Consider the following 22,489-nt stretch of genomic DNA (forward strand, 5'->3'; position numbering starts at 1 on the left):
ACTAGTGCAGGGAAACTGAGTCAGGACAGTTAAAGAAAACTGTGGCATAACACTAGAAAGTTGAAATACCCCCTACTCTCTACTGCCACTTCTAAAAATCTCAGTTTATCTGTATAATGCATTCACTTCTTCTGAAGTTTAAAGTATTAAAAGTTTCCATCCAATCCAGATGGTGTATCCAGATTGTTGTATGCTGGATCCCAGGTCATTCTCCTTTCTCAAAGTTTTCAGGACATGATTTGCTACCTTCTCCTCCCCAATTTTTGTCTTTCTATTAGAGGATATCAACACTTCTCCAAATTTTCCAACTTCCCAAATCTTCAGTCTTCTTAAATCCCATGACCTAATGTTTTATTTTACCTCACCCACAAATATGCATAGTTACATAATAAATCTTATGATAACCCACAAGCATTCCATTTCCACGGTGAAAAACTTCAATTAAAGAATGTCTTCTCTCAGAGAAAACCTATTAAAGCCATTTTTCTATATAACTACAACCGTTTAAGTGTTACCCTTCCTAAACTCATTCTAAGCTTTTCTTGTGATCTTCAATCCTTTCCTCTCCTTCCAGTATTTTCTCAAACTATTACCCTTACTCTAATCAATATTTGTCAGTCAATAAACATTTATTAAGTACCTACTATGTATCCAGGTAGAATGTATGGAATGTTAAAGAAGACTAGTTTTTTTGGTGAGAGGACTTGCCAAACCCCTTTAAGAGCTACTCATCCATCTTTGGTGTCCATGTATCACTCAACTCTCATTTGTGGTTCCAAAAGCTGTAGCCTGGGCAGTGACCAATCATTCTTGCAGATGGGAAAAATCAAATTGAGGGCAACTGACAGGCCTCAAACCTGTGAAGATTTTCACAAAATGGGCATAGAACAATTTGTTCCAATGACAATGAAAGCAGCTGAAAGAGATGCTTGGAGCTCTTAGAATTTGGTCAGCCATTGAAGACACCAAGTGCTCCCTAGTCATCCTTAGTCATTGACTGACATCTTGACTTTTGTTTTGCCACAATTCTTTGATGGAAGAGGATGAGGTGACAACTTTGTGTAGCTCTGCCTCAATTTTACCCAATTTTATGTGCAAGTCAAGACATTACCCATGATGTCATTGTTCTTCGAAAGTGAAGGACAAATAACAACTCCAGGCACTCAGCTAAGTATTGGGGATTCAGAGAAACTTAAAGACAGTCCCTGATCGATCTCAAGGGATTTACAGTCTAATGGAGGAGACAATACACAAACAATTATGCACAAATAAGCCACATATGGATAAATTAAAGATGATCAATAGGTGGAATACCCTAGGCTTAATGTGGCTCAGGAAAGGCTTCCCTTCCTTCTTGCTCTAATCTTGACTCTTTAAATGAGACAATAAAACTCTACCTTGCCTTCAATTATTTGTCCTCAACTCTTTAATCCCTTGTCCATTGTCCTAGTACAACTGATCAGCAGACAAACTTCTGCCCTGTTTTATTCCCATCATCCATTTCCTTCTGCTGATAAACAAAGCTGATAGAAGTCACACAACTATTCTGACTGGGAACATTATAAATTCCTATTGCCCAATTTTAATTAGGTTTTCATGTAAGCAAGACAATCCTTCTATTCTTTCTTAATTGAACCCTCATGCCATTCACCAGAAAAGCTTTTCCAAATGTTCTTTTTTCTAAATTCTCACACTACCTTTTCTTCTCCCTTTTTTAGCTGAGATTCTGGTCTCTATGGGAAAATCTGAGGCCATTTGCTAAGAGCTTTTTCTGTCATTTTCTTTATTTCAAAATCTCTTAGCATTCTCCCATTTTCTCTCCTCCTTTCCCTGAGTCATTGAAGTAGTTGTTCTCTTTGCCAATGCCAGCCCCCTAAATGTATCCTTGAAGCTTCCCCCCACCTATCCCTGTCTTTTCTAGCAGTTTGCAATTTTAATCATCCTCTCTCCTAAGTTCAGTCTATTTAACAGTTTCTTCCCTATTGACTTCAAACTTACCAAAGTCTCCCTTATTCTTTGAAAGCCTTTTATAGATCTTGGATATAATTCACTAGCCTCTCAAGCTATTCTATGCCTTTCTTCTGTTTCTCAAACTTCTAGATTAAAGCATCTACTATCTTTTATCTCACTCTTCAACTGTTTGTAGTCTCATGACTTCATTACTCAACTAAAAGTTCTCTCTCCAAAGTTATTAATGATTTATTTTTCTCTTAAAAAAACATTTTAAATGTTTATTCAAAGTTCCAAATTCTCTCCCTCCATCTACCTTCTTCTACCACCCACCTGGTCATAGTGATGCTGTTCTAGTGGCAGTGTAGAGAATGGTGGGAATCCCCTTCTGGTTGGCACAAGTTCAATGTGAAAGAATTCATGAACCCGAAATATTAATGGCAAAAAGGAAGTTTTATTGGCACTACAAAAGTCAGCTTGGTAGGAAGACTGATTTCCTCAGTGGCAAGGTCCTAATGAAGAGGAGAGACCCCAAACTCTCTAAAACTCCTTCAAGGAGAAAGTCTCCTTGAATCCTGCCTCTCTAAAGGACCCCACTGGGAGGAGTCAGCTTCATTTTGTTATCGGGAGAGAAGGGAACCACCCCCATTGATAATACTCATTACTTATTAAGCTTCCCATTGAATTAAAGATCAAGCCTAGAGACATTCAATTCTATTCAAATTCCAGCTCAAGCAGCCCCCATCAAGAGCAAACCCCAGCTTGTAGCCAAGGCTTGTAGGTAAAAAGAGCCAACTTGGGGCTCAGTCCTTGCAGAAGATCTAATATGCCATTCCTGGCATAGCAGCAATCTCTGCCCACTGAAATGATATTCTCTTTAAGCTTTTCCCTCTCTTAACTCTCTCACCTATTTCCTTAACAAGACTTTATATCTCTCTATTGGAATTTCTTTGCTAGAAACTTTAATTCTCTGTCAGACCTTGCCATTAAGGAATTCAGCCTTTCTATTCATGCATAGCAAAGACTGACTTCCCAATGCCAATATTAAACTTTTTTTAACCAGTCCAGTTTTTCGGGTTTGTAAATTCCCTTATGAAGGACCTCTGTACTACTGAAGGAGGTTCCCACAACTCCCTACCTTGTGTCAAATCCTAAGGGGATTGAGGGAACCAAACCCCTTCATTTGGTTCCCTGAACCCCAAACCTGCCACTAATCTCATCATTTAATCCCTAATCTCATCACTAGCAGAAAAATAACAAAAGGTTTTTTTCCTGAGAAGAGGGTCTTCACAGCAGGCAGAAGTGCTGGCAGGCAATTATGTCAAGGAGAGGTTCCTTGACAAGGCATAGTCCTGCTTTAGACATTCTGCAGAAAATATGGAGTTTAGAATTGCTAATTATAGGAGTCCGAAGCTACTGTGTTTCCCTGATAATAAGACCTATCCCAAAAATAAGCCCTCCTCTTACTGTGTAAGATTCCTCTAAAATAAGCCCTCCCCCAAAAATAAGCCCTATTGAGATTGCTCTGTAGTGAAGGTGATCCCCTGCTCTACACGCTACATTACGGTACCCTCTGTATGCACCGTTTCCCCTTTTCCCTCCCCCAGGTGAAATTGCATCCAATCAGAGCTGCAGCAGTGAGCACGTCATCCTGTTCTTTGTGTGTGATTTGCTTGCTGGTGCCATTGAGAGCAGTGCCATGGAGGAGAACTGAGGCAGGACAACATAAAAACCCAGTATGTAAGCAGGTTACCTGGACAAGACATGTTCATTTAAAGAGGGCTATATTGCTGGACATGACAGATTGGGTCTACTTCTTCTGAAGGAAATAGAGGCGCAAGACATCCAGGATGGAATTCAGGGTATGGACACTTATGACGATGTTGTTGAAGAAGATGACATGATCATTATTGAATAAAGGTACTTTTTTTTGTTCACATTTACCTGTTTATTAAAATTGCTGTCAAGGTTCATTAAAATAAGCCCTCCCCTGAAAATAAGCCCTTTGATGTTTTTCTGTCCAAAAAAAATATAATAAGACAGTGTCTTATTATCGGGGAAACATGGTAAAGTTCCCAGTTGAAAAAAAAGCCAATGCCCCAGACCTAAATACTTGGAGTTTCAAGCTACCCTGCTCTCCCAATTGAATGAAAATCACTTTGAAGGCTTGAAAGAATTTGGGATTTCCTGAAAAGAGTTGGCATCCCCAAAAAATCAATGGTGGGGGGGGGTGATTTGCCTCAAAAAAACCCAATTGAATGACGCCACTTGTCTGGGAGATATGCTTCCCAGGAGGGTCTGAGACTTCAAATCTCCCTTCTTTACAGATCAATAGGGACACAGGTTTTACAGATTAAAGAGAACACAGTTTAACCCCTGTCAAGAGTGTATGATCTTTGTGATATTTTGTCATAATCTCCTTGCTAGATTTTATTAAACATTTTTTGTATCAATATTGGTTAGGAGATTAGACTATAGTTTTCTTTCTGTTTTTACTCTTCCTGGTTTAGATATCAGCACGTATTTGTGTCATTAAAATTTTTGATAAAACGCTTTCTTTACTTAGTTTTTCAAATAAGGAATTATTCTTTAAATGTTTGGTAGAAGTCATTTGTGAAAACACCTAGTTCTGAGGATTTTTTTCTTTAGAAAGATCCTTCATAGCTTGTTTATTTTCTTTTTCCTATGACAGTGATGTAATCTTGTTGAGGAATGAGAGATACCGTAACAGCTATGGGGGTCCCCAGGCTGAGAATTCACAGTCCTAATCTCCACCCGGTTTTTGACAAAAAAATGGGTTTATTTTCATTGAGAAACTATTTCCTTAATGGGCTGCTTCCTGATTAAGAATATAGCAAAGCTTGGCAATCTTGATTTTTATTTAGCTTTGTATGGTTTGGGGCTAGGGAGCGATTAGGGGCTAATTTCCAAATCAATAAAGGGTGGTGATTGTTTCCCAGACCAAAGTGATTCCACATTAATTGGAGGTGGGAGTTTCCCTTGGAACCAGGTAGGAGAGTAGAGATCATTTTTAGGAATTTCCCCAGGCCTGGTGGCCCACCCTCCACAAAGAGCAGGGTACACAGTTCTATCACATTATTCTGACCTGGGAGTGTTTCTGTTCTGGTGATTTTATCTGTCAGTAATTGTAAAGGAATATAATATTTCTTCTGTTGGATTTTAGGAAAAATATATTGGTGATCCTAGGGCCCTCTGACCTGGGAGTGCTGTTCTTCTGACAATGTCTGTCAATAATTGTAAAAGTCCTTTGGCCTTGCAATGGTCCTGCAAGCATTGATAACTGTCAGATAGATAATCTATTGGTCAGTAATGACCAAGCTCCTGCAAAAGAATACCCTTCAAACCTACCTGTAAACCATAATATTAACAAATAAGTAACATGAAGCTTCTGGTCTCTCTTTTTCCTATAAATTTATCCTCTTTCTCCTGGCTTTTTGCCATCTGTAATGGTGTTACCATTACAAAAAACCATTGCCCCTTGACAAGGAAACGAGTCCAAGCCTGCAAATTCTTTTGAGACACCTTGCAACATCTTTTCCAATGTCAGCAATAGGGTTATTTAAGCATTCTATTTCCTCATATATTTTTAATCCATTCAGAATTATGGCTCACATAATTTGAGATTGGGAAGGAACCTCAGTGGGTTATCTGATCCAACCAGTGCAAGCCCCCTCCAAAAAAAAAGAATCTCCATTAAAATATATCATTCCTCCAGCTTCTCCCTGAAGGCTCAATGTTTTGGGGAATAGTTAAGGAATGTCTGTCCTGAAGGCTTCAAATGGGCTATTTGCTAATAATTTGTCTATGTAAAGTGATATTGAAATAGCCCAGGCAATAAAATTTAAGACAGCCTCAATGAGGAAAATTTAGAATTTATTTGGTACCGAGCTCGGGCGGAGTTCTGATTGAATTCCGTACCTTACAGAACTAGAGACAGCCTTATAAACATTTTTTGTTCGGCTTGTTACATTTTAATCTGTGATTCGCATTTTACAACAGGAAGATAGGGGGTTTTACAGGATAAGAGGAGAATCCCACCAGGGCAGATGTTTTAACATAGATAGAGGGTTTCGGGGTACCACCTTCCGGGCACCATCCTTAAGAGCATTGTTGAGCCGGCCCTTTGAAGTGCAAAAGAAATCCCCCAATCTAGTGGAGCAAACTTCCTTCTGCTGGCCCCAGGCGGAAAGAAGGGCCATTTATCCATTTCACTAGAAAGGGAGGAACCATATCATATCTCAAATTTTTACATCACCCACCTTCTCTCTATTTAGCGCCATCCTCTGTACACAGGGGCTCCTTAATAAATATATGATGAATAAGAAAATTTATGAATTGGTTCTCAGTGCTTCAATGATTGGGAGAAAAACATAGAGACTAACATTACATAGAATTGAATACTGAATCAAATAGTTGAAAAAAGCTTTATTGGAGAAAAGTTATACGTATGATCTTAGGTGATTAAAAAAGAGGTAACATTCCTAAAATTTCTTATTTCCTTAGTCAAGTCAGATGGTGTTGATTTATTTTTAACAGTCAGCTGATAAGCACGCAGCATTCAGAATTAGCATGATCTGAAATAAAACACCAGAGTATATTATATATAATTTTCCATTTATACTTCATTAATTTCAAGACAATTTTGTAATTGTAAGAAAAACATTTCCCATACATTTTAGATTATTCAGAATGAATCATTTAGCAATATATTTAATAGTTTTCTGTCTCCTCTATATGATTAATTAAAAATCATGTATGAGTTGATACTCTTGTTCAGGCTTGTCTGACTCTTCATGACTCCATTTGGAGTTTTCTTGGCAAAGATTCTAGAATAGTTTTCCATTTCCTTCTCCAGCTCCTTTTATGGATGAGGAAACTGAGGCAAATGTGGTTAAGTGACTTGCCCAGGGGGATAAAGCTAGTAAGTGTCTGGGGCCAGATTTAAATTCATGAATATGAATCTTCCTGATTCTAAGCCCAGATTTCCGTCCACTGTACCATTCAACTACCCTTCTGTTTATATTACTCTTCAGCTATTAAAATTAATAACGGGAGTCTAATCTACCCTTTAAGAAATTAATAATAATAATAATAATAATAATTTTATGTTGCTTTTTTATAGTACTTTAAGGTATGCAATGTGCTTTACATGTATTATCTCATTTCATATTTAGGTGGTAGACCAGGAATCAGGAAGTCATGTTCCTGAATTCAAATCTAATCTTAGCAGAGCTTGTCTCAGTTTCCTCATCTGTAAAATTATTTGGAGAAGGCAATGGGGAAGTCATTTCAGTATCTTTGCCAAGAAAACCCCCAAATATGTTCATGAAGAATAGGACACGATTAAAAAACAACTGAATAACATCCTCATAGTAATCCTGGGAATTAGATGCTATTATCTCAATTTATACATGAGGAAATTGAGGTACATGGAAATAAAAGTGATTTGCCTAGAGTCACAGAGCTAGGATTTGAACATAGATCTTCTTGACAACAAATCCAATATGCCATCTGGTTGCTTCTAACCCAAATTCAATTCAAGCTTTATGAAATTTAAGTATGAAGGTAGAATTGTGAATTTAATTTCACTTACCAATGGCAATAATCAAGGCTGTGCTCACAAAGTGATTAGGGAAAAAAACAAAAAAATGATTATTTAGTTGTGGGAATATAGTCATCTTGAAAATACTATAAATTTATTATTGCTCTTTATTTTGTAGATAAATTTTCAGAAATGATCCAGACATTCAATCATGAATCACCTTGATTTTTACAATAAAAATAAGTCAAAGATGTATGATCTGTGTATAATGAAATCTAGAGAGTATATATTTTTTAAAAAATCACTTCTTTTTTCTTTTTTATTTGAATGAAACTATAGAAAAAATCGATAAGTCAAGGCAACTTGTTAATTTGAAAATATTTCTCTAAGGACTCTTACCATTCCTTACCTTGACTTTTTCCTTTTGTAAATTCAGGCTGGGAAAGTTTTATATAGTTGTAGTGTCTGGGTTTTGAGGACTGGCAGTGAGACTGTTTTCAGGCATGGTATGAACATTGATTTTGGCATCAGGTGGAGGAGTTGTGATAGCTTTGGTGGCAGAGATAGGAACTGAAATAGGAGAGGTGACAGAAGATCCAGGAAGGTCATTTGTAGGGGCATTATGACAAATCATTATACAATTCTTAAATGGTGAGAAAGCTCCTTGATCATCTTGTGAATCAGGTGGACCTTGTGGCTCAGATAAATCATCTGGATGATGTGGGCCAGGAGGTCTTCTGGGACCCTGTGGTTCTCTTGACCTTCTGCATTCTGGATCATGTATATTGTTGTGGTGCTTAGTAGAGAGAGAATACATTGTAAATTTGCAGGTAAAAATAGTAAACTACAATTAAATAGCATTTATTGAATGTAAAAGAAAGACAGAGACAGAGAAAGAGAGAGACAGACAGACAGACAGACAGACAGATGGATAGAGACATTCACAGAGAGAGACAGAGTCAGAGATCAAGAGACAAAGAAAGAGACAGAAAGAGACACAGAGAGAAAGAGAAACAGAGACAGAGACAGGGAGACAGAGAGAGACACACACACACAAACAGAGAGAGAGAATCCTGGAAAAAGGGAAGGAAGGAAAGGAGGAGAAGAAAAAAGGAGGAGGAAGAGGAGAAGGAGGAGGAGGAAAAGAAACAGAGACAGAAAGAAATAGAGTTGAAGACACAGAGAGACAGAGAATCAGAGAAACAGAAAGAGACAGAGACAGAGAGAAACAGAGAGACAGAAGGTAGCCCAGTGGATAGAGTCTTAGAGTCACATAAATACTTTGGTTCAAGACCTCTCTCTCACAACTACAAATCTAAAGTTCCACCTCTTTGTGTTTCTGACCACTCTCCAAAGCTAGATTGCATGGAAGCTACCTGTCTCTCTGTAATAGCAGAGGAAGTTATTCACCTCCTCAAGAGATCCTCGTACTGATAAAATCACTCAATATAACATTGAAAAAAAAAAATGGACAGCTCCCTTGTCTAAAGCCCTGACCTCTGCCTGGAGGGGAGAAAATGGAAGATATGGTTCTTGACCCCAAAGAGGTTATAGTCTGATTATTTTTTGTGAAATAACACATGGCACATCAGGACCACACACAGAAAAAGTGAAGTATAAAAAAGGGATAAAACACGAAGAGTTTAATGCTGTTCTTTGTAAAAATTCCTTTATGTGGCTGCTAAGTGGTGTCATAACACACAGAGCATTGGACCTGGAGTCTATCAGGGAGACCTGAGTTCAGATTCAGCTTCAGATACTTCACTGGCTGTGTGATCCTAGGTGAGGTACTTAACCACTGCTTACCTCAGTTCCCCTATCAGTATAAGGGGATAGTAATAGCAACTTCTTCGAGGAGTTGTTGTGAGGATCAAATGAGAAAATATTTCCAAAACTCTTTGTGAACTTTAAAGCAATGTGTTCTTATTATCTAAGTACGCTGATGAAACAGATAAAGTTAGTGAAACTACACATAAATTGTTGAGGACTATGCCTAAATGTGAAACCCAGAAAGCCTGTAAAGGGTAAAAGGGGATTGTACCATTCATTAAGGGGTGGGTTGGTTCTCCCAAGCCCCCACAGGTATGAGTCATAACACATTTGAGAGCCGAGGAGTGCAAATTGGCCTTTACTGTTAACAAATTTACTGAGGCAGATGTTGCTTGTGATTTAAGAATGCAATAAATCAGAGGCATGAGGGAAGAGGAGAGAGGTCAGACAATGCAACTGCCTCTCAACCTCCTTGCATCATTATCATCCTCTCTCGTGATGGTCAGAATTAGATCCACAGCAGCCACTAGCAGGTGGCTCTCATAACAATTAATATCTAAGCAGACATAGGATTAGATGCATATTTGTCTAGAACTGATGGGTCTTTTCATCCTATTTCTCTCTGATTACAAATGAACCATAGCATCTTGGTGCCTCTGGTTATTTAGGTCAGGTAGACAGGGATTCAGGATAGAAACACTTGCAGTATTCAGTAAAGCCCACTTCCACTTGTGTCATAGGTGGCAGAGACACATGAAGTTTAATACTGCTCAATGTACTGGATTCTAGCAGTAAAGTTCAACTCCCTCTCCCACCCTTGCTTTCTCAGCTCTAACTTTAGGGATGGGATACAGCAAAGGTTCTCAAACTTTGGAGTCTCAAGATCCATCCCTTTGTACTCTAAAAATGATCGAGAATCCATAATTGAGAGTTTTTTTTACATCTATTGATTATTGATCATATTAAAATTTTAAAAAGTTTTATTATAAGTAGTTTTGACATCAAAAATTCCCTGAACAGTAGTGGGGACTCTCTTTCATACTTTGAGAATCACTGGCTCAGAGTGGAATGAAAGCTGGAGACAGCATGGGCTCCCACTGCACTTTTTCATGTGCATTAATTGGTACAGGTAACAGGTTTGCCCTCTCTTCTGATAGGGAATACTGAATGTCATTAAACAACCCATTTGTTTGAAGGTTGTTAAGCTACTCTGTCATTTTTTCCCCTTTAGGACAAATAGTTTTGTTATGGTTACTTTTCCTTTATAGGGGTTTCTTATTTACTATCCAACTATCTTTATTTATCTTCTCTGGAACCTCTCCAAGATTTGGTACAAGGAGAAGATATTTGGAAAATATATTTATATACCACCTACCATATGCCAGGCATTGGGCTGGGCTAAGTGATTTTAAAAGAATCTCATTTGATTCTTACAACAATTCTATAAGGTAAATGCTATTATTAACTTCAATTTTACAGATGAGGAAATTGAGGCAGACAGGGTCACACAGAGAAATGTTTGAGACATTATTGAACTCAGATCTTCTAGGTTCTAGGCTCACTGCTCTATTTGCTGTACTACTGGCTTCCTCTGAGGGATCCCTTCCTATCTCTAATTTTCCTCTGAAAAGACAACTCTAACCCATCAGTTCTCAAAATGAAGTCCAGTGTCCCTGAAACTTTTTCAGAGGGGGAAGGGAGCAGTTTCCATAGCAGGATTCCATAAATGTGTAAAAGTTAAAGTTGCTTTATCAGGAAACAGTACAATTAATTTGCTATTACTTATGCAAATGAGGGAGAATAAACAGAGGTTCAATTAATATAAAAATGAATAAATAAATAAATAAATAAAACCCTAGAAAGGCAATAGAACATAGAAGATAGAGAACAGACCTAGGAGTCAGAAGTCTTGGATTCACTATGTGACCAGGATAAGTCCTTTATCCTCTCAGCACTAGAGGCAGTGGTCTAACATTACAAGGTTCAAAGAGAGTGCCAGTTGGCATAAGAGAGAGCATTTTCTCAGGGGAGATTTCTATACTATTGATATCACAGACCCAGTCAATCCCTAATTACTAAACCGCAATTTGCCCCGTGCCAACAATGTAAGTAGGGGTAAGGAAATAGCTTCAGAAAGGTTGTGGGTAGGGCAAGAGGCCCAGGGCCAACTAGGATTAATGAAAACAGGCTGGGGAATATATACTAGGTGGATTCAGTGCAGTTATTGGAAGGCTATCCCTACTAAATTTTTGTTAATATTGTTAATTGTTAATATTGAAGAAATATGAAAGAAGGAAGGAAGAAAAGAGAGAAAAAAGGAAGGAAGAATGGAAGGAAAGAAGATGAAAATGAAATAGAACTTACTTTTTTGTGATCATGCTTATGTCCTTCAGCCGACTAAAATGTTGTGCATATAGAAATGTATAGTAACAAAACAAAACAAAACAAATTAGACTCAGTACAACATGTCATAGTGAATGGAGAGTGCTCGGTAATTAACCAATCAATTAACATTGATAACTATTATGTTCCAGGCACTGCTAGATGTGGACTTCAAAAAGAGGCAAAATTCAGTCCTTGTCCCAGAGAAGTTTATAATCTAATGAGAAGATAGCTATATGTAGGATTAAAAGGAACTATGTAACAGAGGGAAAACACTAGTGTTAAGAGGGGTTGGGGTTGGTGCCTTGTAGAAAATAGGATTTTAGGTGAGATTTCAAGAAAGCCAAGAAGTCAGTAATTGCACTGAAGGATGGAGAACATTCCAGGATGGGAGCAAGCCAGAGAAAATGTCTGAAGCTTAGAAATAGAGTAATCAATTTGTGGAACATCCTGGTGGCCAGTGTCCCTGAATCAAAAAGAATCTATTGGGGAGTTAAGTTCAAAAAGATTAGAAAGATAAAATGGGATGAGTCATGAAGGGCTTTGAATGCCAAATAGAAACTTTTATATTGGCTCCTAGAATTACAGGGAGCCACTAGAGCTGAGGAGCAGGGAGTGAGATGGGGTCTGTGGATAGACGGACACGGGTTTAGATTTTGCTTTTTGCACAGACTGTAAGTCATTCTAAGATAGTATTCCAGTCACTTCTGTAAGGCTAAAAATAATCATGATGCTGGTGATGATGATGAACAGCATTTACATGCAGACTCTAGAATATGGAAAGCCCTATACGTTTCTTATCTTATTTGTAGACTCAGTGTCAACCTGCATGGGGTTATAGGGATTTTCCTCACCTTAGAGTTCCCTCTGCAATGCAATTACATCTCTCTGCTCTCTGAACCCAGAGCATAGTGTCTTCCAATAGAAAGATTACGTATTATTTTTAGTGATGAAAAGGCAGAGTGGGCAAAAAGCATATTTAAAGGAACTTTTGAGTCTCTCAATGTCACAATCATAAAGATAAGTTAACACTGTACAAACAGTTCCATTGGTACCAGAGGGAGACTTCCCAAAGTAACTTATTTTCATTGATTGAGCTGTGAATAATAATCATATCAAGGATTTTTTTTCAAGAAAAGTGAAAACAGCACTTTATATTGAACTCTCTCATGAACTAAGTTGCTTTTTAGAATGCATGAATGGTAGCCTGATAAGAAGATCATATTATGTTATTGAATACTTACAGAGAAGCAAACAGTTATGGTCAAGACAACTGTAATCAGGATTAGGACCTTCATCTTTTCTTATTCTAGAATTGAAGTAGGAGAATCTTCTGTTGGAGTTGGAAGAATTAATGAAATGAAACAGTAAAATTATTTTTTGCTTAAATTTCAACCAAAGAACTTACATGAAAAGATAAGCCTCTAACTATGATATTGACCCATATTGTTTTTTTAAAATAATACTTAAAATACAATAATTTTGAATTTAAATAATGGTTCATTTAAAAAAATCAAAATTATATATTTTATATTTTTATTACTTTCATTTTAGCTATTTATATGGAATTATTATTTAGATTTGTCTTTGAGAAGCTTTTCCATTTATATGTATATACATGTGTAAAATCAATTTCCATATTTATATACATATAAATATAATCTTTTTTTTGTTGGATTCTGTTCACTAGACATGAGAAGAAAGAAGAAATAGGTGTCCACTTATAGACACTAACTTATGATTTCATCATTGATAAGGATGCAATAATATGGTCTAATATAATTTGTAATTCATATCTTAGTGAGCAATCTGAGGCACAGAAAAGATAAGTTATTTGCCCACAGTTACACAAATAATAAAGGGAAGTTGGGATTTGTATCTAGGTCTTTTTGATTCTAGGTCTAGAACTCTATCCAGCATAACAGGTTATCTCACAGGTATGGATAATGGTATGCTCACAAAGCATACAAATACTGAAAGATCTACATAATGTGGGAATTCCATCTACCAATGCAGATTATGACTCATATACGAAAGATAAGTTCTAAGGACTGCTCAAAGCGCACAGACAAATTAAGTAAATCTCCTAGAGTTGAACAATAAATAAGTTTTGGAAATGAGATTCCTTGGGCTTCCTGACTATAAACCCAGCAATCTATTCACCACCCCAAAATTTCAGTCACTATCCTGTCAGAAACCTGATGAAAACCTGTCTCTGTGAATGTAGTAGATACCAATAATGGATATAATCTTCCTTATGTCCCGATCTTGCTGCCTTCAGCTCCTCCTGCTTGAAGAATTTCAGAAAGATTAGTAGGATTCTAGGGTCTATAAATAGTTCCAGTTCTTACTGCCCCTTCCAGCTCCTCCCTTGTCCTGTATTGGGGAGAAAATTAGAAGTTCACAATATTGAGGCTGTTGCTTCTGGGCTAATCCTAGCTATTTCCTGAAACAAATAAAGGAAGTCAGAAAAATGAGCAATAGATTGTCCTTTTTGCATTATTACCAAAATGTCATGTACATGATGTCTTATCTGTGCATCAGAAGTGAAGGTTTATTCATTATAGTGCCTTTCAACCATTTAACTCCATACCTTCCAGATCCATGTCCTTTCCTCTAAATGATATATTTTCCTATTTAATTTACATTGCCTCCCTGCTGCTTCTTCCACAATGTTCCATTTTCTGTCTCTTTGGCTAAGCTGTCTTCTGTGTTTGGGATGCCCTCCTTCCTCACCACCCCCTGGGAGAATGCCTACTTCTTTTCAAGGTTTAGCTCACATGCTATCTAATCTTTCTTGAACTCCAAAATTGAACTCAATCTCTTTTTAAATAATTATAAATATTCTTATCTATTATTGTCCCAGTAGAATGTAAATTCTTTGCAGGGCATGGGCTGTTTTGTTTTGTCTTTGCATCCCTAGCAGTTAACCAGTGATTCCTTCACCTAGTCAGTTAGATGGCACAGTAGATAGAATACTAGTCTTAGAACCAGTATTTTCATGAACTTAAATCTGGCCTCAAACACTTACTAGTTGGATGATCCTGGGCAAGTCACTTAACCCTGCTTGCCTCAATTTCCTCATCTGTAAAATGAACTGGAGAAGGAAATAGTAAACTATTCCAGAATCTTTGCCAAAAAAAAAAAAAAAAAAAAACCCTCAAACCACCACAAAACCCAAATGGTGTCACAAAGAATCAGACATGACTGAAAAATGACTGAACAACAAAAATAAAGTGGTTGTCATATTAGATTGGAATGAAGTAATGCTACATTTTCAGTATTAAATAAGTAATAGTAGATATTCTAAGTCTGTATTAAGTCTGTAGTCATGTGCAGCTCTCTGATGTGATATACTCAGAAAGATCTGAAAAGATCACTGAGATCAAAATTTCAGAAAAGTTCATCCCTAGAATGGATTAAAATAAAATAACTGAATACCTAAATTTCTTTTTTGGACAATATTATGAAAGCAGATTGACTATATGAGGTTAGGTAAAAGTAGCATCTCAGTGCAATGATGTTACCATGTTCTTAACTATGTACTTTTAGCACAGTGCCTGCCACACAGTGGATAAGAATTTATTAAGTATTATGTGCCAGGCAATTGTGGTAAACACTGAGGATACAAAGGACAAAAGACATAACTTCCTCTCAAAGAGTTCATCATTTGATGGGGGAAATGATACAAAGTGACTAAGAACAAATAATGATTTATCCACAGGGTAAATCCACAGGGTAAAAATTTATCCACAGGTAGCATTAAGAGGCATCAGGAAAGACTTCTTGGAAAAGATGACTTTGGCTGAGACATTAAGGAAGCCAAGAGGAGATGGGGAGCAAGAGCATTCCAGGCATGAAGGATGGTCACTGAAAATGTCTAGATCATTATATATTTTTGTTTTGTCATTGTATAGTCACATTTGACTTTTTATGATCCCATTTGAGGTTTTCTTGACAAAGATACTGGAGTAGTTTGCTACTTCCTTTTGCAGTTCATTTTACAGATGAGGAAATTGAAGCAAAGAGGATTAAGTGACTTGCCCAAGTTCACACAGTTAGTAAGTACCCTAGGGCAGATTTAAACTCAGGAGACTGACTCTTCCTGACTCCAAGATAGGCACTCTATCCACTATACCACCCAGCTGCCCCAGACCACTAAATATGCAGGTTAGCCTATGAAGCCTGGACTGTTTGAAGATTTCAAGTTATCAAGAAATCTGAAAACTAAATAAAGGATTTTATATTTGAGTTTGGAAGTGATAAAGAACCACTGGAGTTTGTTAAATAGGAAAGGTAACAGATATGTGATTTAGGAAGATTAATTTGACAATTAGTAACAAAGGAGAGAATGGACTGGAATGCGGAGACTTGAGGTAGAGAGACCTACCAGCAGGTTGAGGCAATAATCAAGGCATGAAGTGATAAGGATCTACCTCAGAGTGGTAGCAGCATCAGTGGAGAGAAGGGAATATATAAGAAAGATGTTATGAAGGCAAAATAGACAAGACTAATTATAATAGATTGGATGGAAGAGAGTAAAAAGAGTGAGTTGAGGATGACACATAGGTTTTGAACCTGGATGACTGGAAGGATGGTGGTACCCTTGACTACCTTGACCAAAAGCTAGTTCAGAGGTAGGGAAGGTTTGAAGGAAAAAATAATGGTTCCACTTTTAGATGTTGAGCTTCAGAGGTCTACAGCTGGAGATGTCTTCTATGCAGTTGGAGATGAGACTGGAGGTCAACAGAGAGCTTAGAACTGAGAGTCATTAGCACAGAGAGAATCACTGATACTATGGAAGCTGATGAGACACTAAGTAAAACAATATAAAGAAAGAAGGGAAGTATGTTTAGAACAGAGCCTTATGGGACAACTATCAAGATCCAGTAAAAATATTGAGAAGTATCAGAAAGGTTGGAAAAGAACCAAGATAGAATAATATCATGCAAACTTGTAAAGAAGAACATACCAAATGATCCACAGGGTAAAAGGCTACAGAGAGATCAATAAAAATGAGGACTAAAAAATGGTTCTTTGACTTTGCAGTTAAGAGATCATTGGTAACTTTGGAAAACAGTCTTAGTTGCATGATGAGGTCAGAAGCCTGACAACAGAAAATTAGAAGAGAAGTGTAGTCATAAATTATTGATGGTCTTCTTAAAAGGAAGAGAAGTATGGTATGATAACTAATGGAAGTGGATAGATTAAGAGAGGGATTGAGAATTGGAGAAATATAAGCATATTTATAGGCAGTAGGAAGTAGCCAAGGGGTACTTGAAGATAAGTGAAAAGCTGGAAATAATAGGATGATATGGGGAACATAGGAGGAAATAGAGTCATTTGTATTTTGGAATGAGTTTGCCTTGGTAAGGAAAAAGGCCATCTCTTTATCTGAGATAAATGAAGTAAAAGACAATGGTAGAACTTACCTGAATGATGAGAGATAAAGTGAGAAAAAGGAACTCTCAGCAAATGGCCTCAATTTTTTCTCCCATTAAGATAAGAGGAAAAGGAGGACAGCTAAATGGATAATGCACTGGAACTGAAGTTAGGAGGACCTGAGTTCAAATCTAGATTCAGACACTTAACACTAGTTGAGTGACAGTGGGCAAATCACTTAACCCCAATTGCTTCATGCCCCCCACCCTAAAAAAGATATGGAGAAAATTTCTTAATAAATGCTTTTAAAAAGCATTTAATAAATGCTTGCTGATTGTTAGGTGACTACCTTAGAAGGATACACACAAAGAAACAGTCACATTACTTGATCATTTACAATATTCTTTTCTTTCCCACAAAGTTAAGGATTTAGATTTAGAGATTAAGATTTGAAGATGGAAGAGACTTTGGGATTCATCTAATCCATTTCCCTCATTTTACAAATAAGACCCTTGAAAACTTTGATCAAGATCACAAAGTAATAAGAATAACATGACTAGAATTTGAAACCAGGTCTTCTGATTCTACATGTCTTTCCTTAAATCCATACTGCTTTGTTCCTTTTTAGCTGCAAATGTTTCCTCCAAAACAGGGGATATTTTGTGTATTTTAGTCATATTACCTGGTCAAAAAAAGGCAGACCAGTTGGTTAACAATAGATAATATCTACATTGTAGTAATTTGGATAATATTTCCAGTACATGAAATAGAGTTATTCATGGTCATTGAATCCAAGACTAGAAAGATGAAAAAACAGCATGTATTTAGACTAGAACCCATACTTTTATTTGATTGGTTATCATATTTCCAATGCCTTAAAAGAAATTATTCTTCTTTGTATGTATTCTTGGCACTATCTCAGAGTAAAATAAATTCAATATAAATGAAAACACCCCACACTATTTTATCCCCAGCAATTGATTGTGGGACCCTAGACATATTTTCTTATTTCTAGCTCTTAATTTTTTTCTTTATTAAAGCTTTTTATTTCTCAAAACATATGCATGAATAATTCTTTGATATTAACCATTGCAAAACCTTGTATTCCAATTTCCTTTCTTCCTCCACCTTCTCCCTTAGATGACAAATAGTCAATGTATATTAAACATGATAGAAATGTGTATTAACTCCAATATATGCATATATATTTATACAATTATCTTGCTGCACAAGAAAAATTAAATCAAACCAGAAAAAATGAGAAAGAACACAAAATGCAAGCAAGTAACAACAAAAAGAGTGAAAATTCTATGTTGTGAACCACACTCAGTTCCCATGGTCATCTCTCTGGGTATAGATGGCTCTCTTCATCACAAGACTATTGGAACTGGTCTGAATCATCTCATGTTGAAGAGAGCCACGTCCAGCAGAATTGATCATAGTATAATCTACTTGTTGCTGTGTACAATGATCTGGTTCTGATCACTTCACTCAGCATCAGTTCATGTAACTCTCTCCAGGCCTCTCTGAAATCATCCTGCTTATTGTTTCTCATAGAACAATAATATTCCATAACATTCATATACTATAACTTATTTAGCCATTCTCTAACTGATGGGCATTCACTCAGTTTCCAGTTTTTTCTGGCTCTTAATTTTTTTTTTTTTATAATAAATTTTATTTTATTTAATAATAACTTCGCATTGACAGAATCCATGCCAGGATAATTTCTACACGACATTATCCCTTGCAATCACTTATGTTTCGTTTTTTCCCCTCCCTCCCTCCTCCCCCCCCCCCCCAGGATGGCAAGCAGTCCTATATATGCTAAACATGTTGCAGTATATCCTAGATACAATACATATTTGCAGAACCAAACAGTTCTCTTGTTGCACAGGGAGAATTGGATTCAGAAGGTAAAAATAACTCGGGAAGAAAATCAAAAATGCAAATAGTTTACATTCATTTCCCAGTATTCCTTCTTTGGGTGTAGCTGTTTCTGTCCATCATTTCTCCAATGAAACTCAGTTAAGTCTCTTTGTCAGAGAAATCCACTTCCATCAGAATACATCCTCATACAATATCGTTGTCGAAGTGTATAATGATCTCCTGGTTCTGCTCATCTCACTTAGCATCAGTCCATGTAGGTCTCTCCAAGCCTCTCTGTATTCATCCTGCTGGTCATTCCTTACAGAGCAATAATATTCCATAACATTCATATACCACAATTTACCCAGCCATTCTCCAATTGATGGGCATCCATTCATTTTCCAGTTTCTAGCCACTACAAACAGGGCTGCTACAAACATTTTGGCACATACAGGTCCCCTTCCCTTTTTTAGTATCTCTTTGGGGTATAAGCCCAATAGAAACACTGCTGGATCAAAGGGTATGCACAGTTTGATAACTTTTTGGGCATAATTCCAGATCGCTCTCCAGAATGGCTGGATTCGTTCACAACTCCACCAACAATGCATCAATGTCCCCGTTTTCCCGCATCCCCTCCAACATTCATCATTGTTTTTTCCTGTCATCTTAGCCAATCTGACAGGAGTGTAGTGATATCTCAGAGTTGTCTTAATTTGCATTTCTCTGATCAATAGTGATTTGGAACACTCTTTCATGTGAGTGGTAATAGTTTCAATTTCTTCATCTGAAAATTGTATGTTCATATCCTTTGACCATTTATCAATTGGAGAATGGCTTGATTTTTTATAAATTTGAGTCAGTTCTCTATATATTTTGGAAATGAGGCCTTTATCAGAACCTTTAATTGTAAAGATGTTTTCCCAGTTAGTTACTTCCCTACTAATCTTGTTTGCATTCGTTCTGTTTGTACAAAGGCTTTTTAATTTGATATAATCAAAATTTTCTATTTTGTGATTGGTAATGGTCTCTAGTTCATCTTTGGTCACAAATTTCTTTCTCCTCCACAAGTCTGAGAGATAAACTATCCTATGTTCCTCTAATTTATTTATAATCTCGTTCTTTATGCCTAGGTCATGGACCCATTTTGATCTTATCTTGGTATGTGGTGTTAAGTGTGGGTCCTTGCCTAATTTCTGCCATACTAATTTCCAGTTATCCCAGCAGTTTTTATCAAATAATGAAATCTTATCCCAAAATTTAGAATCTTTGGGTTTGTCAAACACTAGATTGCTATAGTTGACTATTCTGTCTTGTGAACCTAACCTTTTCCACTGATCAACTAATCTATTTCTAAGCCAATACCAGATGGTTTTGGTGACTGCTGCTTTATAATATAATTTTAGATCAGGTACAGCTAGACCACCTTCATTTGATTTTTTTTTCATTAATTCCCTTGAGATTCTCGACTTTTTATTGTTCCATATGAATTTTGTTGTTATTTTTTCTAAATCATTAAAATATTTTCTTGGAAGTCTGATTGGTATACTGGCTCTTAATTTTTAAAAGAATCCCTTTATTGTGTTCAGTACAACATAAATCTGACTCTTTTCAGTGGAAAGAAACTGAGTTTTCACGATGTAAAAATGTTGTATATTAGTATGAACAGGAGCCCTAGTCTGTTTATCTAAAATTCTTTGGAGCTAAAGAATTCTAGGAACTCCTCCATAATTCACAAGGATGGGAGAATGCTCAGCCTGATGTCTTAGAAAGATGGCTACTTGGGTCAAGAACAAAAACCTACTATGAAGAATTGAGATCATTTGAGCATGAAGATGGTAGTTGATTTTTACAAACCTCAAAAAAATCTCAAAAATTGATCCATAAAATAAGATAGAAATGTATACCAAGTAAAAGTCTTAATGAAATAATGGCAGACAATGAAATACTTAGAAAGTGTCTGTATCCCCAAATCATTTAAGCATCAGGCATTGAAACTACAAGCATCCTCATAAGCATGGCTGCTTTAGGCTACAGTAAGTCAGTCAATAAATTAGTCAATTAAGTTACATTTATTAAGCACTTATTATATGCCAGGCATTGGGACAAGAACGAGGTATACAAAGTAAAGGAAAAAAGCATCCAAAAAGAAACAATTTGTGTATAGTGGAGCCACAGTCAGGAAAACACAACATTTAGCAATTTCTACATTAAAGAACAGGAGGACTTGGAAAAGATATTCTGGAGAGCAATGGAACTAAGATTACAGCAACACTGAGTATACTCCTTCAGAGGAAAAGGTGATCCTTCAGTGAAATAGAGGATTTTTAAACATTTGCAATGAAAAGGCCAGAGTTGAATGGAAAATTTGATTTTCAGATACAGGACTTTGGAGAAGCATAAGGAGGTAATCAGAAAAGTGATATTATAAGGAATTTAATAAGGTTTATCTGTTTACATCCCATGGGATATAAAACTTACACTTTACAACTTGGGAGGTTGATAGTTGTAATTTATTAGAACTTGCTCATTATTATGGCAGTTAGAAGGATTATATATTTATAGACAGAGGATACAGGTGTGAGTTGAATCATGTACTGGGAGAAAAGGAAAGAGAGAAGTGGAGTAGTGCAAATTATCTGCTATATGAAAACGAGGCAAGAAAAAGCTTTACAATCAAGGGGGAGGGGAGAGGAGAGGATGAGAAAGTGAACCTTATTTTCATCAGAATTGCCTCAAAGAAGAAATAATATACATACTCAATAGGTGTATAGAAATCTATCTTACCCTGCAGGAAAATAGGAGGACAATGGGAAAATGGAAGGGAGAGAAAGGGGGAAAAAAGAAGGCATATTAAGGGAGAAAGTCATCAGTACCAAAACACTTTTGAGGAGGGATAGGGTAAAAGGAGAAAATAAATGGAGAGAAATACAGTTAGCAATAATAATTGTAAAAAGAATTTCGAAGGAAGTTTCTCTGATAAGGCCTCATTTCTCAAACATAGAATTGAGTCAAATTTATAAAAGTAAGAGCCATGCCCCAATTGATAAATGATCAAATGATATGATGTGCCCAAAGGGCTATAAATTCATGCATATCTTTTCACCTAACAACATCACTACTTGACATGAATACCAAAAATGATTCAGAAAAAAAAATGACCTACATGTACAAAAATTATTCACAGCAGCTCTCTTCTCAGGGCAAAAAAAAAAAAAAAAGGGAAATAGAGGGAATGCCAATTAGTTGGGAAATGGCTCAAAAATATGCGTATTTATGATGGAATATTATTGTTCTATGGGAAATGATGGACAGGATGCTCTCAGGGAGAAAAAACCCCTGACAAGTCCTCCATGAACTCAAAGCGAAATGTGCTACCTGCACACAAATAGCAATGTTTCAGAATGACCAGCTATAAATGACTTTGCTTTCTCAGCCATACAATCATCCATGGCTATCCTGAAAGACTTATGATGAAAAATCTGATCCATATCTAGAGAGGAAACTGATTGTATCTGAATACACACTGAAGCAGTTTTTTTTCCTCTCTTTTCTTTTAATTTAATTTTTCTTGAG

At 36.6% G+C, this 22,489-nt stretch overlaps 1 long non-coding RNA gene across 1 annotated transcript; it reads right to left on the reverse strand.

The window, feature by feature from the left end:
* Positions 1-6,393: 6,393 nt before the first annotated feature.
* Positions 6,394-12,999, reverse strand: LOC127540267 (uncharacterized). The gene is made up of 5 exons (XR_007948113.1): positions 12,910-12,999; positions 11,648-11,680; positions 7,923-8,309; positions 7,565-7,582; positions 6,394-6,545 (listed from the first exon to the last, which is right to left on the reverse strand). It is a non-coding gene; the product is annotated as an uncharacterized LOC127540267 (long non-coding RNA).
* Positions 13,000-22,489: the final 9,490 nt, after the last annotated feature.

Source organism: Antechinus flavipes, chromosome 6, assembly GCF_016432865.1.
Source record: "Antechinus flavipes isolate AdamAnt ecotype Samford, QLD, Australia chromosome 6, AdamAnt_v2, whole genome shotgun sequence".
Classification (NCBI taxonomy): Eukaryota; Metazoa; Chordata; class Mammalia; order Dasyuromorphia; family Dasyuridae; genus Antechinus; species Antechinus flavipes.